Source organism: Amblyomma mixtum, chromosome 3 (assembly GCF_055824585.1).
Source record: "Amblyomma mixtum isolate Tamu chromosome 3, ASM5582458v1, whole genome shotgun sequence".
In the NCBI taxonomy this organism is placed as follows: Eukaryota; Metazoa; Arthropoda; class Arachnida; order Ixodida; family Ixodidae; genus Amblyomma; species Amblyomma mixtum.
In genome coordinates this window covers 44,966,778-44,989,610 of record NC_143014.1, presented here as the reverse complement: position 1 = coordinate 44,989,610, position 22,833 = coordinate 44,966,778, and the positions used below count along the sequence as shown (strand labels likewise).

Genomic DNA, 22,833 nt, shown 5'->3' with positions numbered 1-22,833 from the left:
CTCAGTGTATTTGCCAGGGGTACCATACGGCACAAGCGTATTCGAGGAGTCTAACGTGTGTTAAGTAGGCTGTTACGTTCCCAGTCCCTACCATTTGATACCTTTCTGTGAGATTATCTTGAAGCAAGTCTGCAAATATTCCTCGAAACCCCATTGCTCTCACCTTTTCCACCAATAATCTGTGGTGAACTGTGCCAAAAGCCCCAACCATATTCAAAAACAGCGCCAAGGCAATTTCATTGGTATCATTAGCAGTGTTAGCAACACCATTGAAGTTTTCTAGAAGAGTTATAGCCCTAAATCCTAAATCAAACCTATGACTGAGAGAATAGCGAATGTTTTTCACAGTTCACCAGAACATCTGACATATGCTTCTAAAGGTAATGTATTGTTATCAGCGTCTTTAATTTGCTTGCTAAGTTTTAATGGTACATTTAGAAAAGCAAAATTAAACTTTTTGCACAGCACCGGTGAGCCATGCAAGTCAGGGAAACCTTTCTGCAATGATCTGTCTGAATTCCTGTTGGCGTTAGACCCATTATTTCATTCAGGTAGGACCATGCCTTTTCTGCATTCTTCCTTCATGACCTAATTTATCTTAGAAATACTTTCGTCGGATAGAACTTAAGCACACAGCGGCTTTTCCCCGTCAAATAACCCCCTTCCAGCCAATGGCATCGACCGACTCTCATGATCCCGCTAGTGTGACAAAGCAGGAAGCGGTAAATGTAAAGAGGTAGTCTCCTCTTTTCATGGTCGGGAATAGACCTCTCTCTCCACTGTGACGCCACTCCCTGCTTTGGCACACTAGAAGGGTCATGAGAATCGGCCGTCGCCATTGGCTGGAAGCGGGCCCTTTGAAGGGGAAAAGACGCGGCGTTCATAAGTTGTACCCGACTAGCCTTATCTTTGCCGTTACTTGACTGCGGAGCATAGGATACTCCTCTAAGACCCTTGTCTTCTCGATTCTGTTTGTTATTTTTTTTTCAGGCCCCCGCTTTTAGCCAGCAAAGTTTTAATATATCTTACTTATCCATTTGTTTTCTGGCTTTCTTTGCTTTACCTTGATGTGCCTTTTTGACCTTTCATATATGGTATTGAATTCTTTCAGCATTAACTGATACGATTCTATAAGCTCAATAGTGGAAAAGGAATCCCAGTCGTATTTTCGGATCATATTATCCACCTGTTTCTTGTCAATAATTGCAATGTGATAGTCTAGGACTAGCAGAAAAATTGTCGCCGACCACTGCCATAGTAGCATAGTAACGATCTGCTGCATTGCTTATCACTCTACCTGATAATTGCGTCATATGATATGCATGATTTCGTAAACTTATATTTTAAAATTTTAGCTCTAGTTACCCCTATAACAGCATTTTCAAGGCAAAATTAAGCCGATATATCTAGATAGTTCTCGAATCATGTTTTGGTTGGATTAAGTGTATCAATATTCAAATCACCATCTATTATTATGTTTGTTGTGCCGTCAAATCACTTTAGAAGTGCACCGAATTCTAGAAGGATTTTATTTATAACTTCATTTGTGGAGGAAAATTGCGCAAACAAAGCTGTTTCTTTGCTCGATATTTTGGTAACTACAATTTCTGCGTTCCCACAGGTAACTTGCACTTGCTCAGTGATCCAATTTTCTTTTACGTATATAATGACACCACCTCCTCTTCCTGCTTCTCTACAATAATAATAAGAATGATATCCCGGTAGTATATATGTCTCACACGTGGCTTTATCAGTATTAGTCTCAGAGAGGATGAGTATATCTACATCTCCCTCAAACTGGGACAAGTGGGCAATTCACTGCTTCCAATGTTTCTTCTGCCTTTAAAACTTCATTCCTTCAGAAGTGTAAGGCTTTGCTGGAGGGCCTCCTTCAAAGGACTTTTGCCGCTGAGTTCTTCAGTTGTGCCCGACTATTATAGTTAAGATGCGCATCCCTTCCTCGTCTTGCAGATTACTTCTGGCTGCTGATATCATCGTCGATCGTCTAGCCTGTCATCAGCTCCTGCAGTACGTCACAGCCTGCGTCAACCGGCCGCCAGGTGCAAGTGCACCTACTGAAGGCGCTACAAGCGAGCGCCTTCACTTGGTAGCAGTGGCAGAGAAGAAACTTTGTAGTTCAAGATGCGCTCCCCTCCTCGTCTTGTTGGAACTACCACAGCTTGTGGCTACCAAGCCACCTTGTACTGTTTTCCATTGCTCGCTGATATGAGGTCTGAAGAACAGCTAAGATCTTGAATGAGCGCCGCAGAAGCGGTCTCTGATTGGCCGAAAGTGACAAGTGAGCCGAGATCGGCGGGGACCGGCTGCGGCCGGAGAGAGACAAGAGCGAGCCGCGACAGCGAGAGGACGTCAGGTAGATACCTCCCATCTTCCCTCTTTGCCGCCGCGGTGGCTCAGTGGTTATGGTGCTCGGCTGCTGACCCGAAAGACGCGGGTTCGATCCCGGCCGCGGCGGTTGAATTTCTTTGGAGGAGAAATTCTAGAGGCCCGTGTACTGTGCGATGTCAGTGCACGTTAAAGAACCCCAGGTGGTCGAAATTTCCGGAGCCTTCCACTACGGCGTCTCTCATAGCCTTAGTCGCTTTGGGACGTTAAACCCCATAAACCTAAACCTAATCTCTGTTGTCACCTTGCCCCGTCAGCCGCACGACCAAGCCAGACGGCAAAGGTCGCAGATCAAGCATCCACCAGCCACCGATTTTGGGAGAACCCAATAAACGTTTGGCGTCGGGCAAATCGACCTGCTCCGTGTTGTGTCCTTATTCGCATTTCCGCTGTGCCGCCACGGTCGTGCGTGGTGTGCGATATTAGGAGCTCGGAGTTCGCGGCCTAGACCTCAAAGGAGGCGCAACGGCCTGGTAAGAACCCCCACAAATTGAAGATGGTGCTTGTTAAGGTTGAGAGAAATGTTTAAAGGAAAGGAAAATTAAAGAGCCTGGAGGCACCCGTCGCCATACCGTTTCAAGGGGGACGCCGTTACCATTCATCCATTCTTTCACCCAAAATCATGATGTCGCGTGCCACTCGCTGTGTCGATGGCACAGGACCACTGGGTTCAGTTTAAACCCTGCCGCAAATTACTCAAGAATTGTTTTTTACGTGAGCTAAGGACGTGGTAGCTAAAATTACATATCAAGATGTTTTGTCCACCTTGTTAAAATACAGATGGACCAGCTGTACGAAAAAAAAATATTAAGCCTATCCTTGGTCAGCCTTACGATCAACAGGCTGGCGTCTAGGCAGAGAGGCAGCATCAAACATACAAAACAGGTATGCATCTACATCTTTCAGATATTTCTGAAAGCATCAATCAAACAAACCAAACACTCCTAATATTTCGCTGTAGACGCCTATACCTAAGCCGGAGTTCGCTATAGGATGACTGTAACAAATGAAAGCGAACCTAATCATATTAATTTAGGCGCGATAGTAGTGTGTATTGTGGCTAGAGATGTAAAATTTCGGGAAATTTTGAATGCTAGAAAAAAATTGAGGGAAACCTTTTTTTTTTTCGGGAATATCGGAGACATTGGAACAGCACTCACATGGGGTCTCCACAAATTGCAATGCAGGATAGTGCTTTGGTGTCGTCGCATTTTGTATCTCTATCCTCACTAGGCTTGGCAGTTAGCGGCTATGAATATTTCCCGAAATGAGAAATAAGATGCGCTGTAATGTTTCTAAGGCAAAAAAGGACTACAAGTTTTTCTTTTTTGTGGTTGAGTGGCAACTTTTTTTGTGCACTGACAAGCGGTAGCGAGAGAATAGCAGCTGAATAAAAAATCCAGTTCTGAAATTTTCTCATTTAGCAGCATTTTCATTCAGAATAGAGCCACATATTCTCTCTGGAAACACCTTGGCTCCGGCTCTGCTCGGAGGGAAAGAAAAATGAAAATTGGTTTAAAATTGGTTTTGGGGTAAGGAAATGACGCAGTATCTGCCTCACATCTCGATGGACACCTGAACCGCGTCGTAAGGGAAGGGAGGAAGGTGGGAGTGAAAGAAGAAAAGGAGAAAGAGGTGCCGTAGGGGAGGTCTCCGGAATAATTTTGGCCACCTGGGGATCTTTAACGTTCACTGACATCGCACAGCACACGGGCCGCCGCGGTCGGGTTCGACCCCAGGTACTCCGGCTCGGTAGACGAGGGCCTTAACCACTGCCACCGCGCCGGGAAAGAGCAAAATGCCCAATACGAGATTACAGCAGGCCAGTACTTAGTGCCGTAGTCTTTAAACTTTCCTTATGAACGAGTAAACATGATATGCCATCACTCAACAGCGGGTTAATTTGCTAGTGCAACATAATACTAAATGAAACGCACTTTTTCGCGTTTTTTTTTTGTGTGTGTCGGAGCCTTCCTGTACAGTTTAAATGTTAGTCGGAATAATTCCTCACAACCTATTTAAAGGGCCACTATATACCACGCCTGGTTTTTAAGGCGAAAGCCTTTAATGGGTCGTACTGTCGTCCTTTAGCAGAGGGTGTCACACCTTTGGCAGCGTTTAAGTCGTGTTAACTCGGGAACTAAAAAAGATAGGAGAAAATGAATGGTTGCTTCAGAAAGAGGAGGAAAAAATTAACCTAGAAGCCACGTTTGATGACTGCAGATAATTGGTTAATAAATTACAGTCAAAAATGTCAAAATTGCGTCGAAATAGCTTTTACGTCAATATAGCCAGGGGAACGGTGTGACGTCACATCCACCGGAAGTCGTCACGGCATAGTGAAAATTGCCACAGAATGGTCGGATGAACGTCGTATTTGTGTCAAATTAGATGGAAAGATATGTAATTAAGCGTAATTAACACTTAAGTTCCCCGAAAGGTGTATAATTTGGGTATCGATATAGCCACGGGGACGGTGTGACGTCACATCCATCGGAAGCCGACAGGGCATAGTGTCCACGGCTTTCGCCTCTCAACACGTTCGTTGCCAAAGTGTCCACGCAATTTTTTTTTCTCTCCTTGCGTACCTCGCGGAAAAAAAACAGAAAAAAAACTCGCCTTTTTAATTTTGTTTCTTTCTCAGCTCTCCCATCACTAATTGTGTGCACTGTTTTCAACAATTTGATCGTGCTGTCGCTGCAAACTAGTTTTCGAATCGTCTTGTACGGTACCTTGAAGCTTTCGCTTGCAGTTCGGCCAAATTCTTACAGGTTAAAAGAGATACAATGAAGCTGTTTAATTCCAGAGCGCTATCCTACCGTTTCAGCCATTTAATCTAGATTGGCGCATAATCAGGGTGGCGCCGTTACTTTGTTGTGACGGTGTTGGTAGTGGAGGCTGCCGTGATTTCCTTCGAACCCGGTGGGTCGTCAGCGGCCGCTCAGAGGAAACGCCTTTACCACACGAGCGAAGCAAGTAGCTAGGCCTTGCTGTACTTTGCCGCAAGTGATGGTTCCTCGACTGACGACGAGTTCGTTCGAGTCCTGAGCAAGAAGGCGAAAAGAAGACTGCACAGAGGCTAAGACTACCGCTCGTTGAGTATGTCTGTGATCATCCCGCAGCGCGAGGTCCCCCGACAATGTCCTGCTTGATTCGGAGATTCCTACCGACAATCTCAACCTCAACTGGCAAGCCATATCTATGTTCCTTGAGGCTTGCGTTCCGGAGAGGGGGGGGATCAAAGACGAGGACGAATCGCTGCAGGAACGTCCTCGTCAGCGATGTCATGGACCGTAGCGCGCTTGAAATTTTGAGCAAAAAAGCTCAGCAATATCACGACTCACCCACATGCCCTTCAGAACCGCGGCACTAGGGTCGGCGTAATTAAGGACGTCGATACGAACATCTCTGACTGCGACCTGTGCAATTGGATTAAACCAGCTACCAATGGCGTTTGCAGTGCTACAAGCCCAGTGCGTCGGTAGGTCAGAGTGTAAAGATGATCTTACTGGGGGACTGTATGCCAGCGCGCGTGAAAGTTAGGCACTTCCGACACGTGTTTAGGCATTTCACCTCAAAACCACTCCAATGCCGAAAATGCATGGGGATCGGGTCCGTGAGTGGCGTGTGCGATTACTCCATCAATATGTCCAAGGCGCCCACGCCACACAGCGGCGACGCTTGCCGGGCAATAACTCTCCTAAAGTGCGCCAACCGTTGCGGCCCTCATGATGCCGCCTCGAAGGACTATCCCCGCCTGAAGAGGGAACGGGATGGTGCTGAAATTAATGGTGAGGGATCAATCAACACTCATGGAGGCCGCCGCTAGGGTGCGACGACGTCGTTCCCGTCGCTGAAGGTCTTCGTTAGTAGGATACAGAATCAGAATCAAAACGTTTATTCACTCAAAAACTGTTACAGAAATCGCTGCGTAGTCATCTGGATCTTTAGCCGCTATGGCTAGTGATGGATCCATTACAAACATTATCAGAGTTAAACAATCACTATATGGAGCATTGCTATAACATGCGTTTAGCTTGATGCACCAAATTCCTTGTTGAGATAGTGCCGTTTTAGTTTAGACACACAGTTCGATGTGTATTTCATGTAACACGGAACGGTATTCCATATTTTATCCCCGATAAAAGATATTGAGCGCCGCCCGTATATCTTGTGAGCTATGGGTAAATTAAAATTATTTTGTTGTTCCTGCCTAGTGTCACGTTTGGGAGAGATGAATATGGAAGGAGGATGTGGAGAGTTCGTGCTAATTATCTGGTGGACTAAAATGGCCGTTTTGTATTCACGTACATTGGTGAAGGGCATTATGTTTAATTCATCAAAAAGAGGTTTGGATGGTATTGCTCTCGGTGCAGATATTACTCTGACAGCCCTTTTCTGGAGAGTGCTAACTTTTGCTAGGTAAGATGCGAAGGTGAAACACCAGGATTCAATACAGTGTATTAAATGGTTATGAAAAACGCTGAAATATATCATTCGTAGTGTGTTTTTGTTGAAAAGTTTTTGTGCTTTAATTAGTGCATAACACCCGAAGGTTAACTTTTTGCATAAATGCCCAGTGTACATTTTCGTCAAGAGTTACTCCTAAATATTTGTAACTTTGAACCCTTTCACTGGGTATTCCATCGAGATGCAGGCCACATTCCACGGGGGTAGATTTACGACAGGAGATGAAAGCAATGAACTTTGTTTTTTTTTTTTTTACATTTAGCGAAAGTTTGTTGTGCTAAAACAAGTTGCTGCTTTTTGAAGGCTATTATTTGCAAGTGATTCGGACTTTTCTGCCGACTGATGATATATTAGTAGAGCTGTGTCATCTGCATGCATGACTGCTTGTCCATGCTCAATATAACGAGGAAAATCATTTATAAACTGGGAAAAAAGTAGGGGGCCAAGCACTGACCTTTGCGGAACTCCTGTCCTAACCTCCCCCACTGAAGATCTTTGATCTAACATTTGCACGAATTGCATGCGGTTAGTTAGGTAGCTACGGAAAAAAATTCCTGGCTGGTCCTCGAAATCCATAATTTTTAAGTTTCTGAAACAAAATGTCATGGTTAACAGTGACGAATGCTTTTCTAATGTCAAGGAATATGCCTATAGTAATCTTGTTTGAATTTAAAGCCCGGTTAATTATTTTTGTTGCTGAGTGTACTGCTGTGCCTGTAGGGTGACCTCTGCGGAAACCATGCTGTTCTCTGGCTAAGATGCGATATTTTTCAATAAAATCCAGCATTCTCTTAGCTATTAGTTTTTCGAAGTTTCGCTGTACGAAAAACGGTTGCGCACAATTTTGGTACGAATGTAGTCGGGAAAACTGGCGCCACTTGAGGTCAGCCAGTTGGTGTTTATACAGACGAACAAAAAGTATATGATTATCTGAAATGGTGGAGCTCGGCTTGCTGTGCGCGTGCTACAGCCGCTTGATAACGTCACCCTATTTTTCTTGCAATCGCTGGGATTTCCTGCGGGTACACGCATTAACATACGCCGCCGGCTTTTCTCCTAATCGGGCTAGTAGGGCTTTTGCCGTAAAACTATAAAATCCAAAACAACCGAAAGGAAAGAACTACAGACTCCCCCTGCAGAGACATCAATCAAAGAAGTGGAGATTTCATTAATGGTGTTCCTGGTACCAGAAGCAAAACCCATAAATGAGCTAGCAAAACAATGAAAAACTTTTTTGACAGCCAAAGCGGTAAATTCCTCATGTGCGCCGACATACATCAATCAGAAAATGCAGTAGTTACAAGTTTAATCTTAAGGAATCGTCAAGAGACATGCCATAATTGTGAAGGACCATGTGCCGATATCAGAACGCCTATGCGGCACTCTCACATCACAAGTTACATGCATAACTGGAGAGTTCTTAGTTTTCCTCATAAAGATCTTTTATTGGGACACCTACACGTATTTCCAAGTCTCTTCCTTCTTGACTTTTCGTGCTTTGCCCAGCAGCGTCTTGTACTCGGCCCACAGGAGTTCGTTTAAATACTCGAGATCATTTGTATAAAATCCAAAGCGATTTGCATTTAGTTTTTCTTCCGCGCAACAGAGCGCGACTTTTCAAGGACAGTTCTTGAAAAGTACTTTACTAAGACATTAGGCTTTTGCTTATCCTTCGTGGCCACACAATGCGCTACGTCAATGACAGCGTCAGTAGTACTCAAGTACTTGTAATAATGTCCTGAACAGCCTTGCCCAAGTCTGCGTTAGCTGCTGTCGGGATGGCTTGAATTTAAAGGTTGATGCTCCTGCTGTACTGCAACCCCTTTTAACCCCGACTCATTTCTTTGTAGCGCTCGGCGTCCTTCTTAAATAGCTCAAACCATTCATTCATGAATATAATGGAGTAACGAATGCCACCAAGCTCAGCGTGAATTCGGTGCTTGAAGCATCAACCTTAACAAAAAAAAATTTTATTTTTGTTGCAAATGCATCAAGTTTGAGCACGAGCTCCATAAGCACCTTCACAACTTCTTTATTAGTGTTCGGTTTCTTCTCGGGTTTCTTGACAATGTAACTTAAGGCTCCGTGGCTTTTTCGTGACATAGCATGTCCGAAAAATGTACGAAAAATAAACAACAAAGCAGTTAAAGGACAGTGCCGTTCCTGCGCTTCTGTATGCATTGTCGCTAAGCTTTATTAAAAGGCAAAGGTTGGGTCACTGACCAACGCAAAAACAAAACAAAATGACGTTTCGGGTCCCGTACGGGACCCTTGTTCACAATAAGACTGTCCCGGAAAAGAGCGACTCATATAGGCTTCAAGATTCTTCGTAATCTTTTTCCGTAGATATGATGAAGCATGCCTTGATTCTTGTTCATCGTGTTCGGTGTCGTCTGGATGATCAAGGACTCCAGAAGCAATCTTGTAGTCAAGCTTCTTTCGGTTGCCACGATGGTCGCCTCGTCCCAGCCTATCTCATGGCCGGTGGTCTGCACGTGTTGCGCAATCGCGTTTTTTGACACGCGCTTGCATCTAACGTCGCCCTGGCGATCTCCGATGCGACGCTGAAAGTTTCCCGTTTCCGCGGTGTGGACAGCGGGGCAGTCGCTGCAAGGGATGCGATATACTACAGCAGGGAACTTGGCACGTGGCAAGGGGTCCTTTACATTTACAAGTCCGGCTCGGAGCTTCCTTGTTGGCACGTGTGCGATGTGCACCCCGGGCTTCCTGAAGATCCGGGAAAAGGTTTCGCTGACTTGAGGCACATAGGGAATCCCAGCCCGATTCATCGTTTTTGCAGCTGGCTGTCCGTCGTGCGTGTGCTTGAGCTTCCTTTTCACTTTGCTGACAAAGTTTCAAGGGTAGCGCTTTCGCTCAAGGTCCCGTTTCACCACTTTCGTTTCGTTACTGAGGCTCGCTGAGTCGGAGCAGATATTTCGTGCACGGTTGACTTGTGAGGCAACCACTGATCGTTTCTGAGCCAGAGGGTGAGCCGATTCAAAATCCAGGTATCTTCCTGAGTGCGTTGCTTTTCGGAAGACGCTGAAGCATAATCGATGTGCATCGCGTTTGTGGCTGACGTCCAAAAACGAAATACTGCCATTCGCCTCCTCTTCCAGAGTAAAGTTTATGGATGGCTCCGCGGCGTTCAGGTGCTCACGAAAGTTTTGTAAGTGCTGCGTGTTTAGAATACAAAAGCAGTCGTCGAAGTACCTCAAGAACATCTTTGGACGTGGTGTGAACGAATCCAAGGCTTTGCTCTCAATGGCTTCCATTGTCAGGTTGGCAGCCATGACTGAACTTGTCGCCCCATTGATGTTCCGAAACTTTGCTTGTAGACCATACCGTTGTAAGTAAAATATGTGCTGGCCAAGCAGAAGTGAAGTAGTTCGCTATCTCCTTGACGTCTAACGGCGTACTGTCGGGAAACGATGGGTCGTTCTTCAGCAGCTCTTTGCACGACTCTACGGCAAGCTCAACTGGAATACTCGTGAACAGTGCACAGACATCGAACGACACGAGTACGTCCTTCTCATCCTGAACAACGACCTTGACCTTTCAAATGAAGTCTTGCGAATTACTAATGTGCGTCGCCGTTCTTCCAGCTAATGGAGTCAGAACGTTGTTCAGATATCCTTACAAACGGAAAAGGGGTGACCTCGTGAAATCCACGATCGGCCTAAGCGGAGTTCCAGTTTTGTGAATTTTAGGCAAGCCGTATATCGCAGGAGCAGATCCATTTGTACAAAGAAGCTTGTAGTACAGTATTTCTTTAGAAGGCGGAAGACCGCTGAATATGTCAGATAGGATTTTTTCTTTGAAGATTTGACTGCCCATTTGTAGTAGGGTCCTGGTTCAGAGCACAGTAGGTAGTCGCATCCGCGACCATCTCAGTCATTTTTGAGTGGTGCGTGGAGCGGTGAAGGACTACAGTCGCCTTTCCTTTGTCCGCGGGGAGAATGGCAATAGAAGAGAATAAGCCGTTTTTTGTTTTTTTTCTTCGGGACAGTCTTATTATGAAAACGGGTCCCGTACGGGACCCGAAACGTCATTTTCATTCTGTTTTGACTTGGTCAGTGACCAAATCTTTGCCTTCTAATAATGTCTCATCCTGGCCAGACGGTATTCCGTCGAGCGTTAGACTACGTCGCTAAGCTTGCTTAGGCCAAGCCAAAGTATTAATCCAGGGGGTGTGCAGTCGCGACCAATATCGCCTTGTTCACATTGTGGGTGACGCCTTAAAGTGATTCGTAAGAAATTTGCCGAAACTCAGCAACACAGAACAATGGACTTAGCTTTCCGCCGTTTTCCGTTCTGGTCCATTTCCTTAAAGGAGTTGAAACAACAAATTTTTCGAGGTTTGTTTTTGCTTCGGAATGATGTCATTACTAAACATGGATCACCAGGTTGAGTTCCCCTGCGCTCAGTGAATAATTTATAATTGAATTTCTTTTCGTGTACAGTTTCAATTTCCGTTTCAGGAGATAAAGTGAAGAATACAAAAACTGCAATATAATCGCTGCTTTGCAGTTATAATCCGGACTAACTGTTGTGCTAACCTGCTTCAGAAGCCGAAGTAACATTGAGTAAAGAAACTGCAGGATGTATTGCAGTCTTTGAATGCGTCACGTGATCTCGTACTCACTTATTACAGCACCACTGTTCAACTGCTGAAACCGAATTTGAAACTACGCATGAGAATATAATTACAAAATTTTGCCGAATGCTGGCAAATTTCACGGGGTAATCTATGTTTACTAGTGTCTTACGCATCATTCGAAACCAAAAGCGCACTACGAAAATTTTGGTGTCTCTATCCCTCAAGAGAAAAGTATACAACAGCTGTTTCTTACCGGTACTCATCTATGGGGCAGAAACGTGGAGGCCAACAAAGAGGATTCAGCTTAAGTTAAGGTCAACGCAGCGAGCTATAGAAAGAAAAATGATAGGTGTAACGTTAAGAGATCGGAAGCGACGGAGTGGGTAAGAGAACAAACGCGGGTTAATGACATCCTAGCCGAAATCAAGAGGAAGAAGTGGGCTTGGGCAGGGCATGCAATGCGAAGGCAAGATAACCGCTGGTCCTTAAGGGTAACGAAGTGCATTCCAAGAGAAGGCAAGCGTAGCAGGGGGCAGCAGAAAGTTAGGTGGGCGGATGAGATTAAGAAGTTTGCGGGAATACGGTGGCCGCAACTGGCGAAGGACAGAGTTAATTGGACATGGGAGAGGCCTTTGCCCTGCAGTGGGCGTAGTCAGGCTGATGATGATGATGATGATCCCTTTCAGTATGTGTCATGATGAGACTTCGGACTGCTTAAGCCTGTTCCATAGTAAACATGGCAGAAAACAGCACGCACAGACGGTACAAGAAAGAGACAGCGCTTTGTGTGCGTCGTCCCTTTCTTTGTCCCGTCTCTACGCGCTGTTATCTGCCCTGTTTACTATTTACCAACTAGCCGCACTTCAGACTGTTACTAAGTATATTGTTCCGCCTTACCCACTTCCTTAATTCCGCTTCCACTGACGTTTCCCAAACCACGAGAGACCGGTTTCGGAGATTTTCAGGGCATTTCACATTCTTCCTTTGCACCCAGCAGAGCCAGACCGCCAGCCTCACCCCCCGGGAGCAGGGAACGATCTCTTCGCTGCTGCGCACAGTCTTGCGGCAAAGCTGCCCACCGCGCTTCAAACCGAGGGAGACCTGCGACAATTTCAGCATCTGAGCAGATCGATCCGTGAGGCCAATGACTTACACTATTTGTGGCCCTTGAATAAGCGTCAGCCCCTGTGTCCCATCTGCCTAAAAATTGCTTTTGCCCCCCCCCCCCCCTCGTGGTAGTAAGACGAACCGTGCTGCTGGAAGCGCGCTGTAGGGAGGGAAAAACACTTGCGCCAAAGAAGGGCTGATCTATTTGCAAATCTATACGGCTAGCTTTAAAAGACAGCCAGAAAGCTAGTTAGCGGCGAAGCAAAACGAAAATGGTCAGTTCTTTAATTAAAGTAATAGCAATTTCTTGAGGAAAAGCCTGCTCAAGGAAAACACGTGGAAGACGTCCTTCCTGCGAATGCGATTTCATTTAGCCGGACAGAAAATTTCTGGAAGATAGGATATGAGGTTCTTATTCATTTGTTTGTTGCTTATTTATTCGCTTATTTTAACGCTTAGCATTCGTAGGGTCAACCTGAGTGCTTTCTTATTTCCAGCGAAGCTTTTAGAAAACCATGTTATTCAATCTGGCTACGAAAAATGTTTGGTTTTGGTTTTTTGAGGTTTAACGTCCCAAAGCGACTAAGGCTATGAGAGACGCCGTAGTGGAGGGCTCCGGAAATTTCGACCACCTGGGGTTCTTTAACGTGCACTGACATCGCACAGTACACGGGCCTCTAGAATTTCGCCTCCATCGAAATTCAGCCGCCGCGGCCGGGATCGAACCCGCGTCTTTCCGGTCAGCAGCCGAGCGCCGTAACAACTGAGCCACCGCGGCGGGTCGCTACGAAAAAGAACTGCAAGAAGAGGGAGAAGCGAACTGCGCGATTGGCCGGTGCCCTAGAGTAATATTACGAGACAGAAGATGACGATGACGACGCGGGAAGTGCAGGCCGAAGGTAAGACTAGATGATGATGACAGCGAAAGCATTCTTTATTGGACTTAAAATTGGTGGGCAGCCCCCCTATTCCGGGAGTCCATTGGATCTTGCAGCCGCTCTTGCACTTTCGGTCAACTTCTGCTGAACTTTCGGGTCGAATCTGGACAGCATTTCCTCCCACCGTTCAATCGTCGGTTCTTCCATTCCTTCTATTTCAGTGTTGCCTTGGCAGGTCCATACAATGTGGTATAGGTCCACCTCTATGTCACAGTGTGCGCGCTGTGGATCATCACCTTCTGGGCAGACTGCGTAAAGTCTTCTTGGACTTGAGTACGTGTTTGTTTGTATTCTTCTGAGTGTTATTCCTTGCCCCTTGCCGAGTTCTTCATCCGATGGAGCGTATTCCCTTCTGCGTGGTCTGTAGTGTTTTAGGATTTCTGAGTATGTGGTCAGTATGTTTGAGTAGTTGCGCTCGTGCGTTTGCTGGGGTGCCCAGGGCAGGAGTGCGCGCCTTTGCTCCCCTCTACGGGCTGGTGCGCTGGTGATAACACTGCAATAAATACATGTCCTTATATCACAAGTGCAATTCGGAATACGTCTTTTGCGCAGATTAATGGCCCTCCTACAACTTCTCTTATACATGCACTAGCCGGGACCTTTGGGCATTGTGCATGCTGCTCCACAAGTTTTCCCAATGTGGAGTCGACCTGCCGTCGGTCCCTTTAGTGCTTTGCTATCTGCTTAACCGCAGTTTTTTTTTCCCCCGATGAACAGTCAGTCATTTTTTACTTATGAAGCAACTACATGTCTACTATAAGTCTTTGCTCTAGGTTTGATTTATTTTTGTAGTTTTAATGAATGCGTCAACAAACATAATTTTTTCCTTTCTTCCCTGCGCCGACGGCCTTATAACATTTGCATAAAATTGAGGAGTTCATGACTGCAGAACACTTCAAGATGATTTAGCTGCTTTTGCTGTTTGGTGCAAAAAAAAAAAAGAGAAAAACTTCAAATTTATAATAATAGACAAAACTCAAGTCTTTCACGCGCAAAATAGAATGTTTGTTCTCCTGTAATGTAGAAGGAGCAGATCTCCCGTAAGTGGACCAAGTGACCACATTTTTACTTTTTCCCACCATGTCATATCTCCCCGTGTAATGCTTGCACTTGGCATTGCCTGCAGCATTTCGAAGGAATATAATGACCCGTGTACCTCACTTTTTGAGGCAAGTCGATTTGGTTGCATGTTAGCGAAGTAGGCTTTACATAATGCGTATCAAATTCGTATACCAAACTTGCGGCTGTTCCTCTCGCTGCTAAAATATACTTCTCTCGCTTTTGACGGAATGTTACGCACTTTATTTGTTGTTCATTTTTATCGTGATTGCGCCCCAATCTCGTGTTATATTCCTCTTAATGGATTCTTCGTTTTACGCTGCGGTGGCCTTCCCCGTTCTGTTACTCACCGTCATTTCTTGTTTTCGTTGTTTTGACATCGTATTCTATTTTGCTATTTTTGTCTGCTGCCTAATTATCTTGACCCATTTATTTTTACTGCGTTAGCAGTATAGCCCTCTTTCGGCGAAAAGGCCGTTGCCTTTGTGCGCGTGCGAAGCATCCATCCCCCAGCGCCCCTAGCGGATCGGGTCACATTCCAGGCACCCCCTGGGCCCAGGAGCATCCATCCCGTGGGTGCACATCCCAGCACCCACCAGTAACAATGCGTCTCCCACCTACGAGCTTCCACCCACCTCAACACTCCAGAACGCCTGGAGGTTTTCATTTGTTTTCAATTTGAGTTTCTCATTTGTTTTGCACCCTGCATTTATATTAATCTGCCCTAAGTTCCGACCCTCCTGCGACATAGTTGTTCCTGGTATTGAAGAAGCGTAGCTTGTTGGGCCAGTTGGTGCATGGTAAGTATAAAACCAGTGGAAAGGACACGTTCAAGGAGGAGAAGTACACATGACAACGCTGGTCCTGTGTACTTCTGTGTCCAGCGTTGTCCTGTGTACTTCTCCTCCTTGTGAACGCGTCCTTTCCGCTGGTTTTCTACTTAGTTGTTCCTGGGCACGCAAAATATAGTTCCTCGAGTCGCCTTTCTTCAGAACAAAGGCTCTCCAAGAATACTGCATTAACACATCTGACGAAGCGTGAAAATCTGCGAAGTATTCGCATGCAAAAATAAATAATGTAATTCAAGTAGCTTCTGCCATATCGTTGTTTTCGTCACAAATGGCTGCAACAGAAGTGCATTGCAATCTACGCAGTGTCAATGTGCACTGAATAGAAAACTGAGCAGATCACTGCCATGCGGCGACGTACGTGTTATGCAGCGTCTAAAATACTATGTCGTGAATCCAACGTGAAGCTCGTGCTATGAAGTGGATTCTGGTGGTCAGCGTCATTTTCGCGCTGCAGCATAGCCACCGCTCATGTTCTCTCGAACAATGTATGTAGCTGTTATGAAGTTTTATCGCCAATAAGTAAGCAGAAAAATTCTCCACTGCGGCTTTCTTGCACTGAAGCGACGCCAAAACATCATATGTTTAAAAAAAAACAGCTCGGACAGAATATTGTTGGCCGTCTAATGTTTTTCTGAATTACATTGTAATCGGTAAAATAATCAGCTGAGAATTAAGTTAATGAAACTATTAACACCCGGTACACGTTTGTAGTGACCGCGAAAATCTTTGAGAGAACTTCCGAGTCAGCAAACCATCCTCGCTCTCAAAAAAAAAAAAAAATTGAATATTTCCATCATAGAAGGCGCGACACACGCCACCATGGCAGGCTATCATGATGACTATTTGGTTATTTATTATTTGCACGTGGTTACGCTGCTATGCATATATTTGACGTGTTTGTGCAGTTAACCTTAGTTAAGTGTGTACCTTGTCCTGTCTCTTCTTTTCTGTGCCCCTGTTTCCTCGTCCAGCTGCACTGTGTGTACTGCTACTTATCACCGGCGATACAGAGTTTGAAAGCGTGAATAATTTTTCCTTCTGCTCCCAGAACTACAGGAATTGCTAACATAATCGCAGGAACTGCCTTTTCCAAAATATTTAAGCTTCTTTGTTTGTTTGTTTTTTCAAAATAAGCCAAATGCAGAAACCGAAACAAAGTCAAATCTTCTTTGAATGTCAAGGTCTATTCATCGTTATTTTGAATTAGAACAAAAACTATGAGAACGAGAGAAGCCATGTAACGCTTAGGAAGCCTGAGATCAAATCCTATTCCAAATAAAGAATGAACCAGACCCTGCTGATATACGGATCATCATCATCAGCCTGACTACGCCCACTGCAGGGCAAAGGCCTCTCCCATGTCTCTCCAATTAAGCCTGTCCTTCGCCAGCTGCGGCCACCGTATCCCGCAAACTTCTTAATCTCATACGCCCGGTTAACTTTCTGCCGCCCCTACTACGCTTGCCTTCTCTTGGATCAAAATGCGCCATATCCACTCGTGAGGGCCTTCTTCGTAAGCTTGAGCCTCATAGCTTGGACTGATTCAAGCATGGTTTCATTTATTTCTTCTCCAGCGCTACTTTATGATCGACTGCGTAGGATATGAAGAGATCGGCGGAAGATCTGAGCCCAGAAGACGATGATAAAGAAGCGATCATTAGCCCCGTCACCGATGAAGCAAGGATGCGCCTCTGCTACACAAAACGTTGAAGTGTCTCGTTCGGCCGGTTTGTACTGACTTCCTAAATTCATCGCTACTAGCGAAATGGCAGACGCAGACAGGAAACGACAGGAAAGTGGTTGTCCTGTCAATCTGTGTCCTCCCTTCGTCTACAGTTTCGCTGTTAATCGTAAATTCAGGAGACTACAGTGAAGTAGAATACATTCTAGACCTCATATATTCTAGCTATAGCTTACTTTTCCGTCGCCGAAGTGTGAACACAAGAAAAGAAGGCTGTCAAGTCAGCGCTTGTGAGCGAAGCCAATTCCATTCACATTTACTTGGTTGTGTTGAAGAAGCACAGCAATGCCCCTGATTGCACACAATGAATGTTGTAATTGTTTTTCCTGCTTAATTCAGCGTTCATTCTTAAGGACTGCAATCAAAAGCAGAGCTTAAATTTCTGCTGAAGAAATAAAGTTTTGGGAAAAAAAAAACTGGTACACATCTAAGGTTTAATTTCGAAAGAGCCAAATCCAAAGTTTGCATGCTGCTACTGACCGAATTATTTGCATCTTTAATTACACGGTGGTGTATATTGGCCCCAGTCAAGATGTAAAGCATATCGTATAACAGCACTTAGGTTTATGCGGGTAAGGAACTGTCACGTTTTTCTGAATTGCTGCAGAGTTAAGTGGATTTGGCTGATTGCGAAGAGAAACTAATTTATCAAAGAATGGTCTATATGTGAGCTGCCGAAGATTTATCAGACCTGTTGAAAAACAAATTCATGCCAAAGCTAATCAACGACAAAGAGCCTAAAATTTTTCCGGTCGTAATGCAGGTGATAGCGCAGTTTTGAATTTTGTCCTTCATTTATTGCATGCGCCAGTGTATTACGCGCATTTTTATCGTCCTTATATACCGAAATCGTCAAAACGACCTAAATTTAATTATGCTGCAATCGTCCTCTTCTTAATAAATCACCCAGTTTTTTTTTTTACATTTCTGCATTGAGGAGTCCATTAGTGACAAAATACTGAAAGTTCATAAATTTCATGGGACGTTTTCAATGCCTGGGCATTACAGATTTAAGGTACCATCACAGACTTAGGCTCACTCACGTCACTATTGCACAGGTATGCAGAAACTGTTTCAACTGCTAGTAAAGTGTCAAGAGCTTCATGATCAAAAAAGGTAAAAATATCACAGTATAAAGAAATAAATTTATTGAGAAAAGACGATACGTACGGAACCGACGGTGAATGACACGCACGTGAATGTTAATCTGCCAGCTTTCAGAACGATGTATAATCCTGGCTAAATAAATGCTGCGCTTTACATGTTTCAGACATAAGCTGTCACTGAGATGGCCCGCATTTAATTTAGTCTGTTTAAGCTTCTGACTTAATGGCCAAACTGAATGCGTTGTAACAGTCATATAAATAACATGTTCATATTTATATGTTCATTACAGCTTGTCCCTCTGATAAATTATGTGTCATGGTCCGTTGACGACTAAGCCTTAGTGGCGTCACGTTTCTTCAATTGTGACTTGATGTTCGCGTTCTCAGTGCAGGTCGCCATCTAAGAGCCCCTGAAACAGCATACATATGGCTGACAGTTTTAATTTTCAGTTTTTCGTTGGGGATCGAACCCTGCACCTCCCACATGCGAGGCGGATGCTCAAGCCACTTGACAGCCGCTGCGATATGCATCGATATGTAGAAGAGCAGTCTGCGCTATAGGGCTATAAGTCAGAGCGGAATGTTTTCCGAACGTGTACAGGCCTCTTCCGTTATGATCGAATCAACCAACTGGCCTACTGACTTGATTGATTGATTGATTGGTTGATTGATTGATTGATTGATTGATTGATTGATTGATTGATTGATTGATTGATATTGATTGCGGTAGTTTTTGAAGCAGAGCAATGTTGGGCACTACGAGGATCAGTAATCTTTTATTGATTTTGTTAATTTTGAAACATTTTTACCTTAACATGCTCTATTTTGAAATTCTCCCATCATTCAAACCCGAATGCCAGTAACATTTAGGTTATTCAGAATTTCACTCCTAAAATCTCATCTGTAGGGCACTTGCCCGCTTTTAAGGCACCAATCGTCCAACCGATTTTCACTGACGTCTACCGCACACACACACGTGCGTACTATAGCGATCAAAGTTTTATGAGACTTGTTCTCGGAAAAAAAAAGTTCACTGTGGCTCTGCCTCGCGACCCAGTCGACTGGAATTGTTACGAGCGTATGGGGTATGCGTGCACGCGTCCCCGCGTACCTGGAGACATTTCAGCCGACTGGATTACGTGAGCTGCGCTGAACAAATGTTTTCCGCAAACTCGCGTCCCGTAAACTTTTGATCGCGATAGCACCTTCGCTGTCCCTGCTCTCTATACTCCATATCAGTAGGTCCTTGCAGCACTACCAAAGCTGCGATGAGTCCACAGGCAACGTCCCGACGCTGCCGAATGTAGTGCCAGTATAAAGTAGGCATACGAGTATATGGGAAGGTGTGCTTTAAAGTTCTGATGCGCCAAACCCTATTTCATATCGATCCTTAATGTACGCTCGCGTTACGTACGCAATTTGCCGAGTCTAGCGTGCGCGATTCTTGACTATGTTCGAAACATCTTTTCCGAAATGGCAGCCCCTTCGGAGCAGGACCTCTCGTCTCGGACTGAAATTGTCGTTGTTACTACCGTTTTCAATGCGCTCACTAGCCGTAAATGAGCCCCTGAGCTCACGCTTCGTCTCGCCTATAACAAATGATATGAGCGATAAATTCGCGTTATTTTTTATTTAGAGTGACGATTCTGCCGCTTCTAGTACTAACAGCAGTGTCGATTTGTTAACAAAAATGGTTCCGGTTCTAACAACCAGATTGCGCCTCTGGGCTCAGCTTATAGTTGCGTCTCCGTTTACACACGCTGAACTAAAAATACGAATGTGACAGATAGCGCAACATCCCGCGAAATGCTTGCGTTTAGCATACGTAAGCGTGCATACGCTTATGGTACGCAGACAGCGTCTATTTAAGCTCTCTACTAACCACATCTGTGTACGTCGCAAGCAGACGACGAGTCGCGGAGGATCACGTTTAACGCGCTCTCCTCATTGGCTGAAGAGGTCTCTAGCTTACACAGCGGTATAAGGAACTTATGAGATGGAGTATAGCGCCTCAGAGAGGCTGATCTTGCCGGCATCGACATCTCAATGGCTACTGCTTATAGAGCGGGAGGCCAGCTGCAGGTGCCTTGGGGCAGCAGGATACAGACTGCAGCAGTCACAGGGGCAACCACCTCAACCAGAGCTCTCTACCCTGGTGCTAACTAAAATTCTCTTCAGAGCCAGCGCGCTGTACGAGCAGCAGTCTCAAAGAGCAGCTTCGCAGGCTGTTGGGACGTTGTACGCTTAGCCATCGAAGGACGCTCACACATTCGGCCTGAGAGTTGACGTCCCACACTGAATGAAGCTCACCCGCGACCGTTAGGAACACGATTTCATCGCGAGTCCGAACAGACATGCGAATGTGAGCATGACAGCCTCGGGTGAAGCGGCGTGCGCAAAGGCCACCAAGGCGAGCCTCGTCGTGCGCCTTGCAGCCGAGGACTCGTTGTGCCTCTCGGGCCTCGTCAGGTCAGCCGGCGTGGCTGTCTGCCGCGCTCTTTGAGAGCGATGTAGTCAGTGTGGCGGCGGGGGGAAATAAAGAACGCCAGACAAGAAGCGGCGCAAAGGCGTACGGCCGGCCCATTGTCGGCGGCGACAATGGGCCGTGGGTGCATGCATGCGGCGCGCATCACGTGCTTGGCAGAGCGACGCGTTGAGCAGACCGTCGGACAGACTTCATAACAAGCTGTGGATCGTGCACTGTCATGTTCGAAGGGTGACACATTATCCCTCCTCCTGCGTACGCAGCATCGCCCTGCCTTCGAGGCATGCGAGCCGGCAGTTTCGCGCAACACCCGCGTTCTCTTGTCGTGGCAAAAAACTTATAGGCACGACATTTGCTGTTTCGTTATACAAGTCTGGGTCTTGCGAAAGTAGTGCCAGGGACTGGATGCCGTGCTGTGTCGCAACAGAAAGAGTGGCGCAGCTAAGTTCACTCGCACTCGAAGGTCAATAATTCGGCGGCGGTGTTGGTAGCACTGGTTTCGATGTGCTTAGCAAGCGCACAGGTCATACGTGCAGCCGGGCCTCTGCGCGTGAATCAGTGCACGCGGTAGCAGGCAGCGCGCGCGACGGTTCCCGGGCGATGCGGAAAGCAAGCGCATAGCCGCGCGTTCGCGTCATCGGGCCCACCCACGCCGTATCAGGCGGTGCCAAGGAGGAATAGCAATGACGGGTGGTGGGGGTCAAGCCCCGCCGTCCTTCGGTGCGTCGTCAGCCGACACTCACGCCTCGCCAGAGTCCCGCCGTGGCCCCCGCGTTTCGGGGCGCCGCTGACGCCCAGGAGCGGCGGCCGGAATCTGGAGTGGTACCTTGCTTCCGGATCCACGGAGGGCACCGTGAGTCAGCAGCCCGGGGGAGGAGCGCTGCTACGGCTCTCATCCGGCGCCGCATCCCGCGGAGGCTGCTCGCGCGCCGAAGGTCGAAGGGCGACTGTCTGATCGCGCTGCGGGCCGGACGTGACGCACGTGGAACTCCCCGCGGTCCTCTTCCTTTGTCAACAATGGCCGGCCCTTTGTCTTTGCTCCCGCCGTTAACGCGCGCGACGCCATTAATCAGCGTCGGCGGGCCCCGCGCGCCCCGCGGCGTCCGCCTGGGCGCGGAGCCTGTCGGCGGCGGCCACTGCTGGCGATCGGCGGCCTTGGAGGAGTCCGAACGTCGGCCGGACCCGGGGGACAAAGGCCGGCTGCCATGACGTCTGTCCGGAGCCATTGTGGCCACGCTCGGCTAGGCGCTTGAAGTGTATTAGGCGAGTTCCGCCCTCGTATTCATAACGGTGAGGAACGATCGCGTGTTTAATGCGGCATTGTCTGGCCCGTGGTTCGACTCTCCGGTCGGCCGAGATGTGTGTCAAGAGGGCCCTCCAGCCGGCCGGGGCCGCACCGGGCGGACAAGAAGCACACACGGAGGGGGGCCGCTGCTCAAATAAAACGCTTTCATTTATTCTGAAGTGCTCATCACATAAAGGCAGCCTCAGTGTGCAACGGTGGGCAGAGAGAAAAAAAAAATAAGGACCGAAAACTAATTACTCGAGGCTCGAACGCTTTGAACTAGGTATGTACAGGTGCTTCTCCGCCTCTCGACGGAGCCGCACGAGCTTCGTTCGCTTTGTGGCTGCGGGTTATTTACAGCAGACAACGTGCGCCAAAGAAGAGACGCGCCGCTCCCCCTCCTCCGCCTGCCGGCTGAGAAGCGCCGCCGCGCTCATGTCGGAGCCAAACGAGCACGCGTTTCTGTCACCTGCGTCGACCGCCGCCGACGTGAATGCCGCCGTCGGAGGAGGCGGCGGCGTCGCGCTGCGACTGAAATGCACGGACTCTCTTCGGGCACTCTCTCTCTCTTCACCTGTCCTCGTGGGGAGGAAAAGTGTAGAAATAAAGAAGGGCCCAATGCTGCGTCGACTTCGCACTCGTGAATATAGAGAGCGACGGTCTGGATAAATGACTAAGACGTTAAAGGAGGCGCTCAGACGTGCAAATGAGGCGCTTCCGCAAGCCTGCAGGCCGGCATACGGGGTGTGACACTTCCGCATATTTGGAACTACTCTTCGTAAAAA

At 46.8% G+C, this 22,833-nt stretch overlaps 1 long non-coding RNA gene across 1 annotated transcript; it reads right to left on the bottom strand.

Moving 5' to 3' along the window:
* Positions 1–13,499: 13,499 nt before the first annotated feature.
* On the bottom strand, positions 13,500–21,697 carry LOC149349999 (uncharacterized). Its single transcript, XR_016289429.1, has 2 exons — positions 21,507–21,697; positions 13,500–14,014 (listed from the first exon to the last, which is right to left on the bottom strand). It is a non-coding gene; the product is annotated as an uncharacterized LOC149349999 (long non-coding RNA).
* Positions 21,698–22,833: the final 1,136 nt, after the last annotated feature.